This window comes from Oncorhynchus mykiss, chromosome 21 (assembly GCF_013265735.2).
Source record: "Oncorhynchus mykiss isolate Arlee chromosome 21, USDA_OmykA_1.1, whole genome shotgun sequence".
NCBI classification, from domain to species: domain Eukaryota; kingdom Metazoa; phylum Chordata; class Actinopteri; order Salmoniformes; family Salmonidae; genus Oncorhynchus; species Oncorhynchus mykiss.
This window is the reverse complement of record NC_048585.1, coordinates 50,453,420-50,474,207: the sequence shown is the minus strand read 5'-3', so window position 1 is coordinate 50,474,207 and position 20,788 is coordinate 50,453,420. Positions and strand designations below refer to the sequence as shown.

The window sequence follows — 20,788 nt, the reverse complement described above, 5'->3', positions numbered from 1 at the left end:
GATGTCAAAATGTTTGGGTGTCAGCTCAGGCATTTTACTAGCAATGCAGTTTGTGGCACAGTATTCCCTAAAATAAGACTATACTCTCGTGGCCCATGGCAGCAGTCGGAATATGGGCAGGCATTAGGTACGGACAATGAACGCAATTGCATTTTATAGAGATCCTGAGGCCCAGTGTTGTGCTGTTCAGCCCCATGTCGCAAGGATCTGTACACAATTCCTGAAAGCTTAAGATGTCCCAGTTTTTCCATGGCCTGCATACTCACCAGACATGTCACCCATTGCGCATGTTTGGGATGCTCTGGGTTGACGTGAACAACAGCGTGTTGCAGTTCCTGCCAATTTAACAGCAACTTCACACAGCCATTGAAGAGGAGTGGGACAACATTCTACTGGCCACAATCAACAGCCTGATCAACACTATGCAAATTATATGTATCCTGCTGCATGAGGCAAATGGTGGTCACACCAGATACTGACTGGTTTACTGATCCACGCCCCTACTTTGTGGTTGTTGAGGTATCTGTGAACAAGTCTTGTTCTACAAGAGATGCATATCTGTATTCCCAGTCAAGTGAAATCCATAGATTAGGGCCTAGGGAATTTATTTTAATTGACTGATTTCCTTATATGAACTGTAACTCAGTAAAACCTTTGAAATTGTTGCATGTTGCGTTTATGTTTTTGTTCAGTGTATTAAGGAATATATATTTTTTACACTTAAATATATTTTAGCAATTACATTTACATATATTTAAAACCAAATACTACTTGAGTAAAATCAAAGAAGTATTTTACTGGATAACTTTGTTTTCATTTTCTGTTAAGGTATCTTTACTTTTAGTATGACAATTTGATACTTTTTTTACCATTGGATGAGCATTTCCCCACTGAATTCAGTTGCGTGGCAGAACTGCAGTCAGGTCAAGACCCTGGTGAGGACGACGACCAAGCAGATGAGCTTCCAGTTGGAGGTACTGCCAAATTCTCTAAAATGACGGCTTATGTTAGAGAAATTAACATTAAATTCTCTGGCAATAGCTCTGGTGGACATTCCTGCAGTCAGCATGCCAATTGCACGCTCCCTCAACTTGAAACATCTGTGACAGTGTTTGACGAAAACTGCACATTTTAGAGTGGCCTTTTATTGTTTCCAGCACAAGGTGCATCTGTGTAATGATCGTGCTGCTTAATCCGCTTCTTAATAATATGCCCCCCGTCAGTTGGATGATTATCTTTGCAAAGGAGAAATGCTAACTAACAGGGATATAAACAAATTTGTGTCCAAAATTTGAGAGAAATTAGCTTTGTGCGTACGGAACATTTCTGGATCTCTTATTTCAGCTCATGAAACATGGGACCAACACTTTACGTGTTCTGTTTATATGTTTGTTCAGTATAATTCAGTCCCATTTTTCTAGCGATTGGGGAATGTATAAAAGTGAAATATTTCACCTTCTTAAGGGTTTAAGGGTCTCATCAGTAAGAACATTTAGTCATGGGAAACTATATGTTATCCAGAATAATCATTGGATTATTTTTGGATGAATTCTCATTTCTCTCACTTTTCAATTCATGAAATATGGGCCTACTTGATTTTTGAAAAATTGCTTATTTATGCAGTAGACCTAGTATTGGCTATATAACACCCAAACTGACTAAGGGAGCTTGTATATCAAATTTATTGTCACTAAATGATAAAAAAATTCAAATACTATAGCACTCTATAACACCTGTTGAATTTGCAGCCTACAATATTCTGGTGTCAAGACATCATGCATTACATTTCACATGGGGGTAGGGGCATAGGCCTTAGTAAATGCGCCGCCGCAGAAGTCAAAGCAAACATACTTTTTGCGCTTCGTGGAGCAGAGAAGAGCTGTTGTGAAGGAAGTTGTCAAGGAAGTGAGTTTGTGTTTGTACAGGACCTCCCGCCCCGACCTAGCGTCAACCAATCATGTCAATGCAGCTGTACCGAGCCCTCCGCATTGTTACACAATTTGATAGGCGCACGGCGATGCGGTACAGAGCTTGATTTGGCCGCTGGATGCTCCGCAATTGCGTCACACGAAGCATCCGACCACATTTTCAGATCAAGCATAAACTGGCTTTAAGAGGCGGTTGGAAAAAGGCGGAGAGGGTTTGTCATCTGAGTGCCAGTCACTATCTGGGCGGTTTCATTCTGTCTCATGCAGCGGTGTAAAAAAATAAAAATAATTGCTCACTAAAGTGTGACCAAACGCAAACATGGCGACTGCTTGCACCGACAGCTACCGATAAGAGTGTCGTGAACAAGCTATACCTCAGCGAACAAGTGTGACAAAGTTTCCAAGGATTATCGAAGTGCGCACACTTTGTGCCTTCAGTGGTGGTTTTGTAATCTAAAACTGGATCGGAATAACTCGAGCGGGTGAAAGCTGCAAGTTGCCTACATGTCAAAATTGTCTCTTGTAGTGTTGTAAACAGCTGGTAAGTATTACAGCACTGTCTGCCTCTATTCTGGTTAGGGAGCTAAAGTAAGTTTGTTTTTGTTAGGGTTCTATGCGCTTTAACTTTGTTAATAAACTGTTACTTTATGATGCAGTAACGAAATGCAATGTTTCAAACATTTAAATTGAAATCCTTTGCGTGAATGTATTGCTAGAGCCCGGTGTCTGCGTAATAGTTTTTTTTTACTACGCAACATAGACGGGCTGTCTCTTATTGAGAATGAAATGCTTTGTTTTCAGTGATCAAATGTTGACCTACTTTTATAATAAAGCCATAGGCTACGATGCAACAGTTGGAACGTAATACTTCCCCCGCCCCCTCTAGGCCCCTTATACCGTGAGAGAGAGGTTCTCCTGTAGGCCTTGGGTGTGTCAACACTCAGGTAGTCTATTGTCAGGCAAAACCATTGTCTTTTGATATATCTGCCTCGCTTTCCCAGCAAGAAAGTCTTAAGGTCAATTCCAACAATATACTATCAAATGAAACAACCACCACTCATACTTTAACTGCTTTTTAAAAAAAAATAGAACCTTTACTTGTTTTTCACAAATACCATTCTCCACTGGAAAACTTTAAATGTGGTAATGGACCTAAAAAAAAAAACATGCAGAGAGCACTTGTAGTATCCTAGTATTTCCATAATTCTCTACTACATGTCATTCAAAGTGTGGACCTCAGTTTTGGCTGAGCCTAAGTGGACTTTTGTTACTGAATTTGCAATGTCCGTCTGCGTTCGTGTGACCCTGACTAAGAATTAAATGTCTGTCAATGACGCTCTGTAACCTACAGGTTCCTGCAAGCCAAGGTGCTCACATACAGTATATGTTGCTCAGCACTTGACTGATTGCCAGCAAGCAACTGTGGTGCTGCAGTGACAAACAGAATGTGTCATTCCTTCCTCCCTACCTCTAAGCGGGTCTCTATGTGTGTCTGCCATGGCAACCTGAGGGCCAAAACTGTGGACATATTTAAGAGATCTTGATATACACCTTTTTAGCTTTGCTTTTCCTTAGGGTGCTTTTTTAGTCTTTCTGTTTTTATTTTTTATCCTCTTGTGTTTTGTAGTACATATTTCAGTTTATTTTTATAGTTTAAAAAATATAATAATAATTGTGTGAAAAATTGCGTTGCATTCATGTCTAAAATGTGCTGTATAAGTAAAGCTTGATTTGATGGCGTCTCTGTGCCAGTTGTCTACGGCATTAGTCCCAGCAGGGCAAAGAATGGTATTTCCCCACAGGTTACTGTAGCCACATTTTGGTTTCCATTAGGGTAGCAATGCATTTGTGGTAAAAGAAAGTCTCACCCTCTAAATCAGGGATGGGCAACTTTGATGCAGATGGGGGCCACAAAAAAATCTGAACTCATTATGAGGGCCACAGTGGCTCGCGGGTCTGCGTACCCACATCCATACTCACTCATGCAGTCAGAGCAGGCCTTTTGAGACCCTAAGTGTAATTTTGTTTTAGAGTTAATTTCCTGTCATTTTACACATTTTGCCATGGGGCATAGAGAAAATGTTGCAGTTTTAAAGCAAGTTTGCTACAATTTTACACTACTCCATGGGTGGAGAGATTTTGCTATTATATAAGGGGGAAATTGATTTGGGGGTTGCAGGCCGGACCACCAGTTGCCCATCCATGCTCTATATGCTACCAAATTGAATGGTTTAATTGGTGCTGCATTGCCGAAATGTTGATTTTATGTTAAATTATTAACACATGAAATTGTTGGGACCATATATGAAGTGTGACTTTATTTTTCTACAGTTTATTCTTTGTTAGTCAGCACCTCTACAAACAATTTTTGGGTGTGTGTCAGCTCAGGCATTTTACTAGCAATGCAGTTTGTGGCACAGTATTCCCTAAAATGAGACTATACTCTCGTGAGGAGGAACATAATTTGACTTGTCTCTGTGCATGGGAAAAAATGAATTACACAATCTATTCAGATTTCTATCTTGAATATTGTTTCAGGCCAACCGCTAATGTTGGAATGCAATGAAATGCTGCTCTCTAGCAAGTGGTGCCATAGTACTTACTAGTGTGTCTGTTGTGAGAACTTGTGACTGAGTGGGTGTTGGAGTATGTTTTGGCACATTCAATGTTATGCCATGACTAATTGGGTCATGGACCCAGTTGGGTGTGTCTTCGTGCATACAGTACCAGTCAAAAGTTTGGACACCTACTCATTCAAGGGTTTTTATTTTTTACTATTTTCTACATTGTAGAAATAAGTGAAGACAGAACTATGAAATAACACACATGGAAGCATGTAGTAACCAAAAGTGTTAAACGAATCAAAATATATTTGCCATTCTTCAAAGTAGCCACCCTTTGCCTTGATGACAGCTTTGCACACTCTTGGCATTCTCTCAACCAGCTTCATGAGGTAGCTGTGTCCAAACTTTTGACTGATACTGTAGGTAAATTTAGATATTTCAACTAGGTGCCAGGAGATCTGTGTCAGGTGATGGGAAAATAAGGAAGCAGTCTGGCAAGGGAACATCAACCTAGAAGAAAAATAAATGCACACCTATATAGGCGAGGTGCTGGCTAGCGGAGTAGAAAACTTGAAAATAAAAGAGAGCTCCACACTCTATAGGGAACAACAACGAACAGGGCTCAAACATAGAGATAGATAGAGGACTCTAGTGCCAAAAATCCTGTTTTAGCATGGGCAACACCATTGAGAACTTTATTTTTTTTAGTAGTCAATTGGGTGGGACTTCTGATGGGGAAAGAAAGTATCACATAATTCCATCCAGGTCATCAGGAGTGTTCAGCCAATGAATTATACTCTTGAGCAAACATTCCATAACTGCATGTGGCAGTAAATTGCCAACCGTGGCTTTGGTACCTGTTCATACAACACACTCCAGGGGGCAGTACACAGTCTTGGTAAACAAACTAACTCATAGAAGTAGAAGAAGAAAATTGACTACTTCAAAATGGAGCTGGCCTCAATGGCACTGCCCATCCTCTGACAAATACAATGTTGAAAAAGTAATAATTAATTTGTACAGCATGTACTTAGGTAGGCCTTTTCCTGCGAAAAAGAACTATGATACCGTTTATATGCTTCACTTCAGCATGCTGTTTAGGTCCATGCTGTTTCGGTGCGTCTCAGATGTGCCACAGAGGAAATTGATATTGTGGTTCGTTCTGTGTGAAGCAGAAGATAATCTGAAAATGGCTTCAGTCTCTTAATTGAGTTACAGCAATAGTTCATATGAGGGAATTTAGTTTGGCCAAGTAGAGTTAGTATTCATTGGGTTCTAGTGCTCACAACAAAGCTTTATGTTTTGCCTTTAACTTTTTAAAATGGCCTTGTTTTCTAAATATTGTATTTTAATTTAGTCCTACTCTTAGTTTGAAGATTTTGCATCCCAATACTCATGTTTCTATAGACGACATAGGCCTCAATTCACCTGAAGCCACAGTGCAGTATTGACACTGTAGCACATGCCTTCAGTTTTCTAAATAAGACGTGCACATCACACACAGTCAGGAAGTCTTTTCTAAATGGAGATAGGCCTACTCGTCCAACTTTGCAAAGGATCATTGAAAGAATCCATTCTTTGGTTTCTTCTCAGGTGACCTATTCATTTCCTCTCACTCGGATGTTTCTGCAATCTTTTTGTTCTGATCTTTCAATGGATCTGGGTGCTTCGTCTGTCAGTGTAGTTAGGGCAGTGAGTGTTTCCCCTCTCCCTCCACTTCCCTGTGGAAACAATGCTTTTTGTCTGGCCGCCCGTCACGCTTGAGGAAGGAGGCAGTGAGTCTTGACGTTTCAGCTGAGCTTTCCTTCACTCTTCAGCTTCCACTGTGGGATTCTTATCCGCTGCCTTTCACCTGTTAATGAGTACCCAAAGTATTATAATGGCACCAGAGCTATTCAATTAGAAATATTTTAATTAAGCCTTTTTCAAGTATATTTTAGCCTTTTGAAAATGCATTCTCTCCCATTTTCTCTCCCTGTTTCCTGCTTATAGTCATCATAAGCAGGTAGCCTAGTGGTTAGAGTGTTGGGCCAGCAACTGAAAGGTTGGTGGATCGAATCGCCGAGCTGATAAGGTAAAAATCTGTCATTCTGCCCCTGAACAAGGCAATTAAACCACTGTTCCGAGGCCGTGATTTGAAAATAAGAATTTGTTCTTAACTGTCTTGCCTCAGACCGATGATCACGAGGGTTTGTTAGCCTTGTATTTATTCTGTATCTCCTACAGCCAACACAACTCTCATGGATAGAAGACAATGTCACGTCTCGCAGTGCAAACATTTTATCAGGCTTGTATGTAAAGCATGTCTTTTGTTGGATATGTAGGCGATATGAATTCTTTGACATTAAGTGCATTATAAACACCAATGCAACAGTACTATATTTCATAGTGCCCGACTTTCAGATGGTAACCAAGCCGTCTTAGAATGGAACACTGACACAGAGAACCTGCTTTTAGTTGCTGACTGATGAGTGAAAAGAGGGGTAGAAAGACAAGTGAACATTGTCAGGTTCTATTGACATCTCTCTTTACAAGACTCTTTAGAGATGGCGTTCTACATACATCATTGTTGTCATCCAGAGTTTCCCAAGTTATAGTAGACTATATTTTACCCAGGAGGGTTTTAAAGGACCAAAGAGTTTGGTCTGTAGTTTTTTTTCTTCATTTTACCATGGAAAACAATATTATTGGTATTGTCCCAACTTTAGTAGTTACATTGCCTTCAGAAAGTATTCATACCCCTTGACGTATTCCACATTTTGTTGTTACAGCCAGAATTCAAAATGGAATAATTTTTATATATATATATTCTCATCTACACCCAAATACCCCATAATGACCAAGTGAAAACATATTTTTTGATTTCTTTTCAAATGTATTAAATTAAATACAGATATCAAATTTACATAAGTGTTCACACCACTGAGTCAGTACTTTGTATAAGCACATTTTGGCAGCGATTACAGATGTGAGTCTTTCTGGGCAAGCCTCTAAGAGCTTGCCGCACCTGTATTGTGCGACATTTGCCCATTACTCTCTTCAAAATTCTTCAAGCTCTGTCATATTGGTTGTTGAAAATTGCTAGACAACAATTTTTAGGTTTTGCCATAGATTTTCAAGTAGTCTTTAGTGAAAACTGTAACTTGACCACTCAGGAACATTCACTGTCTTCTGTGTAATAACTCCAGTGTAGATTTGGCCTTGTGTTTTATGTTATTGTCCTGCTGAAAGGTGAATTAATTTCAAAGTGGCTGGTGGAAAGCCGATTTCAACCATGTTTTCCTCTAGGATTTTGTCTGTGCTTAGCATTCTTTTTTTTATTCTGAAAAACTCCCCAGTCCTTAACAATTACAAGCATACCTATAACATGATGCAGCCACCACTATGCTTGAAAATATGGAGAGTAGTACTCCGTAATGTATTGTATTGGATTTGCCCCAAACAACTTTGTCCTGAATACAAAGTGTTAATTGCTTTGCCACATTTTTTGCAGTATTACTTTAGTGCCTTGTTGCAAATAGGATTTTTAAAAAATGGGATATTTAAAAAAATGTTGTCTTCCTTTTCACTCTGTCAATGAGGTTAGTATTGTAGAGTAACTACAATGTTGTTGATCCATCCTCAGTTTTCTCCTATTACAGCCATTAAACTCTGTAACTGTTTGAAAGTCACCATTGGCCTCATGGTGAAATGCCTGAGCGGTTTTCTTCCTCTGCGGCAACTGAGTTAGGAAGGCCACCTGTATCTTTGTAGTGACTGGGTGTATTGATACACCATCCAACGTGTAATTAATAACTTCACCATGCTCAAAGGGTTAGTCAATGTCAGCTTTTTTTTTTTTTTTTGTCAGCTTTTTTTACCCAACTACACTAATAGGTGCCCTTTGCGAGGCAATCGACAACCTCCCAGGTCTTTGGGGTTTAATATTTGTTTGAAATTCACTGCTGGACTGAGGGACCTTACAATTGTGTTGGGTACAGAGAGGAGGTAGACATTAAAACATCCTGTTAAACATGTATTGCACACACAGTGAATCCATCCAAATTATTATGTGACTTGTTAAGCAAATTTGTATTCCTGAATGTATTTAGTCTTGCCATAACAAAGGGGTAGAATACTTATTATTATTTAATTAATTAAATTCCACTTTGGAATTGTGTGTAGTTCAGTGACTAAAAATCTCATTTGAATCCATGGTAAATTCAGGATGTAACACAACCAAATGGGGAAAAAGTCAAGGGGTGTCAATACCTTCAGAAGGCACTGTAAACACACTGGTGTCATTCAAAAGGACCCACAAATGACTCTCATAACCTCAGTCAGTGAACCAACACTGTGTCGGTGTTGGTCCTTTTGCCTCCAACTAGTAGACTTAAAAAAAATAAAATGAACACTGCCTGCATGTCACCTTTTTCCATTGGCTGGTAGTCAAGGGGGCACTCCACCTGGAAAAGCCACAAATATGCATTGGGATATTGTGCCCTTGCGTACAGTTGAAATCGGAAGTTTACATACATTTAGGTTGGAGTCATTAACTTGTTTTTCAACCACTCCACAAATTTCTTGTTAACAAACTATAATTTTGCCAAGTCGGTTAGGACATCTACTTTGTGCATGACACAAGTAACAATTGATACAAAACACATTTCCAACAATTGTTTACAGATTATTTAATGTATAATTCACTGTATCACAATTCCAGTGGGTCAGAAGTTTACATACACTAAGTTGACTGTGCCCTTAAACAGCTTGGAAAATTCCAGAAAATGTCATGGCGTTAGAAGCTTCTCTTAGGCTAACAGACATCATTTGAGTCAAGTGGAGATGTACCAGTGGATGTATTTCAAGGCCTACCTTCAAACTCAGTGCCTGTTTGCTTGACATCATGGGAAAATCTAAAGAAATCAGCCAAGACCTCAGAAAAAACATTGTAGACGTCCACAAGTCTGGTTCATCCTTGAGCAATTTCCAAATGCCCGAAAGTACCACGTTCATCTGTACAAACAATAGTACGCAAGTATAAACACCATGGGACCACGCAGCCGTCATACCGCTCAGGAAGGAGATGTGTTCTGTCTCCTAGGGATGAAAATACTTTGGTGCGAAAAGTGCGAGTCAATCCCAAAACAACGGCAAAGGACCGTGTGAAGATTCTGGAGGAAACCGGAACAAAAGTATCTATATCCACAGTAAAACGAGTCCTATATCGACATAACCTGAAAGGCCACTCAGCAAGAAAGAAGCCACTGCTCCAAAACCGCCATAAAAAAGCCAGACTATGGTTTGCAACTGCACATGGGGACAAATATCGTACTTTTAGGAGAAATGTCTGTTGGTCTGATGAAACAAAAATAGAACTATTTGGCCATAATGACCATCATTATATTTGAAGGAAAAAGGGGGAAGCTTGCAAGCTGAAGAACACCATCCCAACTGTGAAGCACGGGGGTGGCAGCATCATGTTGTGGGGGTGCTTTGCTGCAGGAGGGACTGGTGTACAAAATAGATGGCATCATGCGGAAGGGAAATATGTGGATATATTGAAGCAACATCTCAAGGCATCAGTCAGGAAGTTAAAGCTTGGTCACAAATGGGTCTTCCAAATGGACAATGACCCCAGGCATACTTCCAAAGTTGTGGCAAAATGGCTTAAGGACAACAATGTCATGGTATTGGAGAAATAGAAGCTGAAATAAATAATTCTCTCTACTATTATTCTGACATTTCACATTCTTAAAATAAAGTGGTGATCCTATGTAAACTTCCGACTTCAACTCTATATATACACTGTAATGTAGCCTATTGTATTGAACTTGTGGGTGGCCTGTAGCCTAGCGGTTAGTGTGTTGGCCCATTAACCGGAAGGTTGCTGGTGCGAATACCCGAGCCGACAAGGTGAAAAATCTGTTAACGTGCAGGGTACTTGACCCTAATTTGCACTGGGGTGCCCTACTACTATGGCTGACTCTGTGAAACAACACAATTCCCTGCAACTGTCTGGTATGTGACGAAACATATTTGTGTTATTGTGCTCTTATGCCTGCATGATATGCATCATGAAATTGCCTTGGAGAAACACAGCTTTTCATAGAATTGGTGTGATGGAAGTTTACAAGCTTGTCTTGCATAGAATTGATTGTTCTGCCGCTCTATTTCTCAACTGTTGTGTATACTCTGCTTGTCTGTTGAAATCAGATGATGCTCCGACGTGAAATTGGATAATCACTAGGACCTGGAAGATTTAGGAATATGACATTGTCATAGAGTACCACAATATGAGTCATAATACCCATAAATCCTAGCGGTCAAACAGGGAAATGGTTCCAATTTCATTAAAGTTTCCCATAGGGGATTTTAGTGACACTTAAAATAAGGGCTGTGTTTCGTGTAGGCTTACCCTGGTGTGACGTTTTGAAAACCATGTAAATCTCTCTAGGACAGGGTGACTTTTATCAGTATATTTACCCCCTCCAAAATGAAACGCTAATTAGCTGCTCATGTGGCAATCATAAACAACTACAAATGCCATGATAATCTGGATGAGACTGCCGAATCGAGGCAAAGGTAAGAATCTCTGGATTAACTACCTAATGTTAGCTAAATGTTGTAATTAATAAATTGGCAAAATGTCTTAAATGGACAATTCTGTTAACTGTCTTGTGCAAGTTTTAAATCGACACAATACCTGTTAGCAGCTAGAGATGACGTGCAGAAGCTTGCTGGGGATATATTGATAAGTCACCTTGTCCTAATGATTTACATGGTTATCAAATCATCACGCCAGGCTAAGCCTACACGAAACACAGCCCTTATTTTAAGTGACTCAAATAACCAACTTCTCATCAAGATTTGATTATTTGAACCAACTGCGCAGTGCTTGGGCAAAAACCAGAACGTGCAGGACCGAGTTTTGGAAACCCTGTGTAATGTATTAGTCTTTACGTCAGACTGCAATTGGTTACCCAGAGCAGGGGAAAAAACATCAGGAGTTGAATCAGAGTTGAGTCAACATGTTGCTTGCACTGAAAAACAGGTGGTGCCCATGGAGTATGTTTTAATCACTCTTTTCCCCAGTCATGTGTGTTTTCACTCAGCTTCTTATTTTCCCATTCTGCTGGATGGCTGTGTTATTTTCTCCATCTACGTCTCCAGATTTGTTTTCCCTTTTTGCTGCAAATTGCAGATGAGGCTTATTGCCTCTGGCAAAGAGTTTCAATAAGCTATTCGATGTTGACCTCTTTACCTGCGCATCGGTGGAATTTTTGGCTGATTGCTGCCTGTTATCCGTGTCTAGACTTGACAGTTCATGCAGCTTTAGTGTTCCAAATGTGTCATGCATCAACACCTACAGCACCAGTCAAAAGTTTGGACACACCTACTCATTCCAGGGTTTTTATTTATATTTACTATTTTCTACATTGTAGAATAATATTGAAGACCATCAAAACAAACAATGAAATCACAACAATGAAATCACACATATTTAATCATGTAGTAACCAAAAAAGTGTTAAAAATCAAAATATATTTGATATTCTTCAAAGTAGCCATCCTTTGCACACTTGGCATTCTCTCAACCAGCTTCATGAGGTAGTCGGCAGTATTGCATTTCAATTAACAGGGGCATCATCTTGTTAATTTGTTGATTTTCTTTCCTCCTTAATGCGTTTTGAGCCAATCAGTTGTGTTGTGACAAGGTAGTGGAGATATACAGAAGATAGTCCTATTTGGTAAAAGTCCATATTATGGCAAGAACAGCTCACATAAGCAAAGAGAAAGGACAGTCCATCGTTACTTTAAGACATGAAGGTGAGTCAATCTGGAAAATATCAAGAACTTTGAAAGTTTCTTCAAGTGCAGTCGCAAAAACTATCAAGCGCTATGATGAATCTGGCTCTCATGAAGACCGCCACGTGAAAGGAAGACCCAGAGTTACCTCTGCTGCAGAGGATAAGTTCATTAGTTACCAGCCTCACAAATTGCAGCCCAAAGAAATGCTTCACAGAGTTCATGTAACAGACACATCTCAACATCAACTGTTCAGAGACTGCGTGAATCAGGCCTTCATGGTCGAATTGCTGGAAAGAAACCACTACTAAAGGACACCAATAAGAAGAGACTTGCTTGGGCCAAGAAACACAAGCAATACACATTAGACTGGTAGATATCTGTCCTTTTTGTCCAAATGTGAGATTTTTGGTTCCAAACGCTGTCTTTGTGAGACGCAGAGTAGGTGAATGTATGATCCCTGCATGTGTAATGCGTGGAGGTGCTTTGCTGGGGATTCTGTCAGTGATTTACTTAGAATTCAAGGCACACTTAACCAGCATGGTTACCACAGCATTCTGCAGTGATAGGCATAGTTTTCACTTAGTCCTGTTGAAAAACAAATGATACTAGGACTATGAACCAACACACCTCCAAGCTATTTGAACAAGAAGGAGACTGATGGAGTGCTGCATCAGATGATCTGGCCTCCACAATCACCTTACCTCAACCCAATTGAGATGGTTTGGGATGAGTTGGACCGCGGAGTGAAGAAAAAGCAGCCAACAAGTGCTCAGCGTATGTGGGAACGCCTTCAAGTCTGTTGGGAAAGCATTCCAGGTGAAGCTGGTTGAGAGAATGCCAAGAGTGTGCAAAGGGTGGCTACTTTGAAGAATGTAAAATAAAATATTTTTGAATTAGTTTAACACTTTTTGGTTACTTCATGATTCCATGTGTCATTTCCTAGTTGTGATGTCTTAACTATTATTCTACAATGTAGAAAATTGTCAAAATAAAGAAAAACCCTTGTAGGTGTGTCCAAACTTTTGACTTGTACTGTACATTTTGAATATGTCGACCGTGTCCACAGTGTGTCCAGATTCCCTTTTCCCACGCTATATCAAGTGCCAGTATGCGTTCTATTAACGGTGGAATAGGCTAAATATGATAGCTACTGCCATCAGTTGTTTTTGTCGTGTTAACTAGCCAGCTAACCTCTGTAACATCGGCCACTGGATGCGCTTTTGGTAGCCTAATTGTGTCCAGACAGAGGAGAAATCCGCACACAATGAATCCCTGCCCACCACCTGAAGTGGTCAGCCAGTTCTGAACACAATCAGACCACAAAGCAACTTTTGTGCACCTAGACCTGTCTTTTTCAATGAGAGCAGAAGTCACTTGTAAGTGTCAAGTGTAGACAAGACGGAGCTCTGAAGATCATTGAAGTCACTATTTGACTTCATTTTTATGTGTTGGGGGGGGGGGATTCCATCCGAATCAAAACAGGCAAACTCCCATTTCCTTTCAAATGGGAGTTTTGTTGCAACCTTGTCCCAGCTCTGTGGCGCAGACAGACACCACTCTGTGATGACAGGTGGCAGGGCCGCTGCTTTGCCACGAGCTCTAGGCAGACTATAACCATGGAGTGGCACTTGAGGGAGACATGGGCCCTGCACGATGGAGGTATTAGTCCAAGCTGTCACCAGATTGACGCAGGTTCTTACCATGTGTGTTTAGGGCAGGCTATATGTAATATGCTGTTGTATCTTGTATATGAAAGTATTTTGACGTATATTCAATCAACATCTATATCCTGATGTTATGGGGATGAGACACATTATTCTTGTCTTTAAAGAATGTAGTTTTGAATTAATTGTCAGAGCAATATTTTCTGTGTGAACTGGAATGAGCCTCAAGTTTATATGAATTGAATTGCTTTGCCCTCTCTCAGGACCCTCTGGATATTAGTTTGTGTTCTATTTGACTCCCTGGAGATATTGCTGAATCCTGTTTGAGTTCGCTCAAAAGTATTGTTTGATTATAGCACTGTGTAAATGGGAAGGAGATGGCTTACTAAATTGTGTAGGGTTTCAACTCTAACTTAGACTCATGAAACTAAGGCAATGGGATTCCTGTCATTGCAACCTATTGAAACTTTCTGTAAACCGTTATCGAGAGAGAAGCATCTTTTCTTCGGTAGGTGAACTCTGTTAGTTCCTTCTGTGATATGCTCGTATCTCTCTCACTAACTCTGTATGTACAGGTGTGGTTGTGTATACAGTTTACATACACTTAGGTTGGAGTCATTAAAACTCATTTTTCAACCACTCCACAAATTTCTTGTTAACAAACTATAGTTTTGGTAAGTCGGTTAGGACATCTACTTTGTGCATGACACAACTAATTTTTCCAACAATTGTGTACAGACAGATTATTTCACTTATAATTCACTGTATCACAATTCCAGTGGGTCAGAAGTTTACATACACTAAGTTGACTGTGCCTTTAAACAGCTTGGAAAATTCCAGAAAATGATGTCATGACTTTAGAAGCTTCTGATAGGCTACTTGACATCATTTGAGTCAATTGGAGGTCTACCTGTGGATGTATTTCAAGGCCTACCTTCAAACTCAGTGCCTCTTTGCTTGACATCATGGGAAAATCAAAAGAAATAGCCAAGACCTCCACAAGTCAGGTTCATCCTTGGGAGCTATTTCCAAACGCCTGAGGGTAGGTACCGCGTTCATCTGTACAAACAATAGTACGCAAGTATAAACACCATGGGACCACGCACCCATCATACCGCTCAGGAAGGAGACTCGTTCTGTCTCCTAGAGATGAAAATACTTTGGTGCGAAAAGTGCGAATCAATCCCAAAACAACGGCAAAGGACCTTGTGAAGATTCTGGAGGAAACGGGTACAAAAGTATCTCTATCCACAGTAAAACGAGTCCTATATCGACGTAACCTGAAAGGCCACTCGGCAAGGAAGCCACAGCTCCAAACCCGCCATAAAAAAGCCAGGCTACGGTTTGCAACTGCACATGGGGACAAAGATTGTACTTTTTGGAGAAATGTTCTCTGGTCTGATGAAAAATAATTTAACTGTTTGGCCATAATGACCATTGTTATGTTTGGAGGAAAAAGGGGGATGCTTGCAAGCTGAAGAACACCATCCCAACGGTGAAGGACAGGGGTGGCAGCATCATGTTGTGGGGGTGCTTTGCTGCAGGAGGGACTGGTGTACTTCACAAAATAGATGGCATCATGCGGAAGGGAAATATGTGGATATATTGAAGCAACATCTCAAGATATCAGTCGGGAAGTTAAAGCTTGGTCGCAAATGGTTCTTCCAAATGGACAATGACCCCAAGCATACTTCCAAAGTTGTGGCAAAATGGCTGGACAACAAAGTCAAGGTATTGGAATGGCCATCACAAAGCCCTAACCTCAATCCTATAGAACATTTGTGGGCAGAACTGAAAAAGTGTGTGTGAGCAAGGAGGTCTACCAACTTGATTCCGTTACACCAGAACTGTCATGAGGAATGAGCCAAAATTCACCCAACTTATTGTGGAAGGCTATCTGAAATGTCTGACCCAAGTTAAACAATTTTAAAGGCAGTACACTCAATTCCCACTGGGAATGTGATGAAAGAAATAAAAGCTGAAATAAATAATTATCTCTATTATTCTAACATTTTCACATTCTTAAAATAAAGTGGTGATCCTAACTGACCTAAGACGGGGAAGTTTTACTAGGATTAAATGTCAGGAATTGTGAAAAACTGAGTTTAAATTTATTTGGCTAAGGTGTATGTAAACTTCTGACATCAACTGTATATGTGTCACTCACTGCCATTGCCATTCTCCTCAGACAAGCTGGTCCCCAGTCCCCACTGAATGGAGCTGCATGACGGGGGTTCTGATCTGCTGGAATAATTGAGACAAGGCTGTCTGCTATCCATGACGACACACAAGCCCCCATCCTTCCCCCCACAAGATCTAGTGGTGTTCCATGGTGTTTTGTGTGACAGGAATGAGATCACTAACTGTGGGTGGGGGAGACCATTGGGGATGGAGTTAGGGGTGTTCAACTTTACAGCTCACACTGAAGGAAGGAACCACTACAACCCTATAGATGAGGCTTTTTGCTCCTACTGCTTATTCCCTTGATTTGTGTAGATCTTGCTTAGAAGTTGACACGGTAATATCATCAACTTTATAAGAGTGCTGGGAAGGGGGATATATCGTACATACCGGTATGGATTTTTAAAATACGGTTAGGGGTGTAATGATTAACCAAACCGATGGTTCGATATGTATTGTGGTTTTTGGGTCACGTCTTGGTATTTCATTTTCCTGCTAACAGTTACTGTAGTTAATTTTTGTTTATTTAATAGCCATGTTTACATATTGATTTCACATGCATATTGCACTTTATTTTAGTGTTGCGTAATTGTGTGCTTAATTTAAGAAAATACAAAGTGGTGGTATTCCATATATGATCATGAGTCATATAATGCCTGATGAGCGCACCATCAGGAATATCAACCCTTTACCGTTTTCATTTAAGAAAAGACAAAGTGAAATATGTAAGGCTGACATTGTATAGGTCTATTCTATATTTTCTTACAAAGATAAAAATATGCGCACGTGTGTGACTTTCATAAAGAGGGCGTGTCTTTCACAGTCCGGGGTAATGTAATGGCCTGTCACTTAAGTATTTCGCCAAAGACCATACAGTATGAAGATAGGCTAAAACTGCTTATCCAATAGAAATCCCCGATCACACTTGTTGGCAATGTCATGGCAATGTTGGCTAGCTAAACTCGTGCGGAGAAACATCGGTTCCAAACGCGCCGAACTGCACATGTGCAGAATGTCAAATCAAAGGCACTCCTTTGATGTTTATGACAAATGTTTCAGTTTGTCATTTTCACGAGGTTGGAGTAATAACATGTTCAACTACTTAAGACATGGGCTCGAATCTAGCTTGTGCCTTTTTTAGATTTGGATTAAATGAACAACTAACGAATCATTTTACACTTCTCAATCCCGAACCCCGGCCTGTTCTGTTTGGTCAATTTTGCAAGCGTTCCCGGAAGTCTCGCGACGTTACACCTCGTAATTTAGAAATTCTGTGAGCGCTCTGTAACCCTGGAGGTCCATCAATCTGCAATTAAACGCAACACTGGGTGGATTGGCGAATTCATTGACAATTTGGGTTTTAGCTTGCTTATAGAGTGCGAGTACTACCTGTTTGCTGAAATGGGTACGAGCGGGCGAAGTTCGTAACGTGGCTCGGGCACTTACACGAGATGCTGAAACCCCCTATTCTCACCCACTGAGAATGTGCGCGTTTCCACGTCTATAAATATACATATTGCTCTTGTAATTTCTTTGGTCCGTTCAGAATCAGCTGCGAAGGGCTGCTTGCATGCAAAGGGGAGACGTTGTTTTTTGCGTTTTAGTCTTTCTCCGGTGGTAGGGATACTGGGGTGATGTCGGCGTAAGTGTGTCAACGTGTTTTGAGGTGTTGGCAGCTGCATATGATATTCTCGTTGAGCAGTGGTGACATACTATTTCAGTCCATTGTCGTTGTAATATACTGGGAATCCAAAATGTTCCCAAACTGGAGATTTAAGCGACGATGGAGAATCCTTGTGGTTTATTGACGTCATCATACAGAACTAGTTCCCGGCTGTGCCTCACAAAAGCACAGTTTGAAATACACCAATTTAAGATTTATAATTTTGATTACAACGTACACATAGGCTCTAGTTTTAATGGCGTAGACTGACATTTTTATTCAGTTAAGATTTATTGCCCATAGGCCTAATGTTTTTATATTTCTATTTGTATTTATTCCGGCCCCCAGCGCGGACGGAACGGTTCGGTAAGGACACGTGTATCGTTACATCCCAAATGAACATCAAACACTATTTTGATACAGTGCTAAATTAAGTGAAGTTCTGCGCATTTGACTACTTTATTCTCCGCTTTGTCCTAATTTGGTTGAGTATAACACCAACATTGAGAAAGCCCATTTAACGACTTTGTTACCATTCTAAGTTCTACTACTACTACTACTACTACTACTCATACAACGTAATTAGAACTTTGATTATTCAGAAACATAAAATACAGTAAAGTTCTGCCAAAAATTAGAAACATATTTTGGCCATATCCCCTAGTAGGGAGAGATTTAGAGTGCTGTTCAAATTGGACATAAACTTGGCAGTTGGCACACCGTGTCCTGTTAAGGGTGCCACCCTAGTGCGTTTGTGTGTTGTGAGGGTTCCTAGAAAAGACCTCATCTGCCCGAGGGCCGTTGGACCAACGCTGCAGGCTTCGTCAGGTTTTCAAGTTGAGACCAGCGCCACAGCCAAAAAACATGACCTTTGCCGGCCAGCACGTCCCCTGGTTGACCAACGGTCAAAGAGGAAGGGAATTTCTGCCATATGGCTTACAACAGGACTGTGTTCTGAAGAGCACAATGTATGGAAATGTTTTGAAACAGAAAATGTGCGTTCTTATTGGACAAGTTCAGGTTGTGCCTCCATGTCGGAATGTTTTTTTTTTCTTGGGACATAGTCATTAGGGAACACCGTAGCAAAACGTTTTGCAGTCCAGGTTGGCCCTCCCTGTTTTTGTCATTTTTTTCCCCCCCTGTCTGTTTTGGTGTCTAATGAATACGACATGTGAAAGTTGGGTGAAAACAAGAGTAGTTTGAGTAGTGTTGGCACTTGATATGGCCCTCTGTTGCTCAGTCACACAGCCAGCATTGCGGAGACAGCGCTCCTATAGTAAAGGCCAAACAAATACAGTGTGACGCCCGAGTAGTTCAGCTCTGCCCCAGAGGTACACAGGAACAGGTTTTTGTTAGGGAGGGGCCATTTTATGTTCACAACCTTTAGTGACTCGGGCTCACGTTACAACATTAGGAAAGACTAGTTAGAACAATGGACATTTCACAGACCAGTTCAATTCTCCATTATTATTATTATTATTTATTATTATTATGAACCTCTGCTTGATAATACTCGTATATTAATTAGTTTTATTAGCCTGAGGCCTGCGGTTGCTTTAGTCACTGTTTTGTCTCAACACATTTATTGCTGACTCATTTTATGTTGGTGTCAGATTGTTAAACGGTTAGTTCTGGCCACACATTCTGATTGGCCGATGCCTCTTCCATGTTTCCCCGTAGTCTACACAGGCCGCTATCCTCACAAGACAAGATGGCGGAAGGAGAATGGAGTCCATGCACGCTCATTTTTAATTTATAATAATCCATTTAACAGGTACTTTTATCCAAAGCGACATGTAGTCGTGTGTATACATTTTTTGTATAGGTGGCACCCGGGTATTGAACTCCCAATAGAATAAAAATCACATTATATTGGTCTCTTACACATATTTAGCAGATGTTATTGCGGGTGTAGAGAGATGCTTTACAGCCATGCTCCACCAACTGAACCATGCAGCACCATAAACCTCAAAGGCTTTTAGTTCAATCCCTACCTAAGCTATCTTTATTTGCTTTCCGGATGTTTAAAGTGGACTTTAAAACAGCCCTTCCCCGCTTTTATTTACTGTAGGCCTACATCTGAATTGAACTGTTTGTAGACCTCAGAGTGCATGTAGGGATACAGTCTCTGCGTGCCACCTTAAAGACCCACACCAGATTGATTTCCTGTGGCAACTCACCCCTGGTCAGATAGAATAACAACACGAGGCTGCCTGGCATTGTTGGGGATGCGTTGCCATGGCAGCGCCAGTGTTTGTCTACCCTGCGCAGTCTGCCCACAAAGAGAAGAACTTCTGCTTGGTTCTTCTCTTATTGGAAGACTAGTTGTCAACACTTTGCAGTTGTGCCTCCTGATGAACAATGCTTATCTGTTCTGTTCACTAAAGTTTATTGCAGCGTACTGGCCGCCTACTTGTCGTCTTATTGGACTAGTGCAATATGTGAGTCATATCGTGTGTGTTCTGCGTAACTGTTGCATGACACACCTGACAAGGGCCTCTCTCTCAACTCTCTCTTTCTGTCTCTCACTGTCTCTTTCCTCTCTTTCCCTCTGTCTACTGGCGGAATTTGATCTGGCCCTATGTGTCAGAAGGAGGCTCTTGGCATGGTGGATCAGGTTTTTGGCAGGCAGGCAGCACATCTCTCCGGATGTGTGGGTGTGGTGTGTGTTGGGGGTACTTTTCTAAGTGTAGGTGTTCAGCAGGTAATCCATTGTGCTGCAGAATTCCAAGCGATTGGGTTGGTTGAGAGTGCCGTTGTCGGGGAAACGGCGGTGGAGCTAATCACTTTGTCAGGACCCTGTGCTGAATACGAAGCTGTGATGATGCCTCTTATCCCGGGGGATAAAGGAAGTGTCATCCATACCAGACAGTGATTATAAAGGGTGATGTTTCCTCTGTTTAATTCCAGCGAAGGGTGTGTTTGATATGAGATGCTGTGTGCATTGGTTTACTTAGGCCGACACAAATTACATCACGACTTTGTTATGGTTGTAGGT

At 40.8% G+C, this 20,788-nt stretch overlaps 1 protein-coding gene across 1 annotated transcript in view; it reads left to right on the top strand.

Moving 5' to 3' along the window:
- Positions 1–2,031: 2,031 nt before the first annotated feature.
- The window catches only part of LOC110500643 (DENN domain-containing protein 4C), a 59,121-nt gene continuing 40,364 nt past the window's right edge, over positions 2,032–20,788 (top strand). Inside the window, exon 1 of the mRNA XM_021578125.2 lies at positions 2,032–2,469. The gene's annotated coding sequence lies outside the window, so the exon portion shown is untranslated. The remainder of the gene's footprint in view (positions 2,470–20,788) is intronic.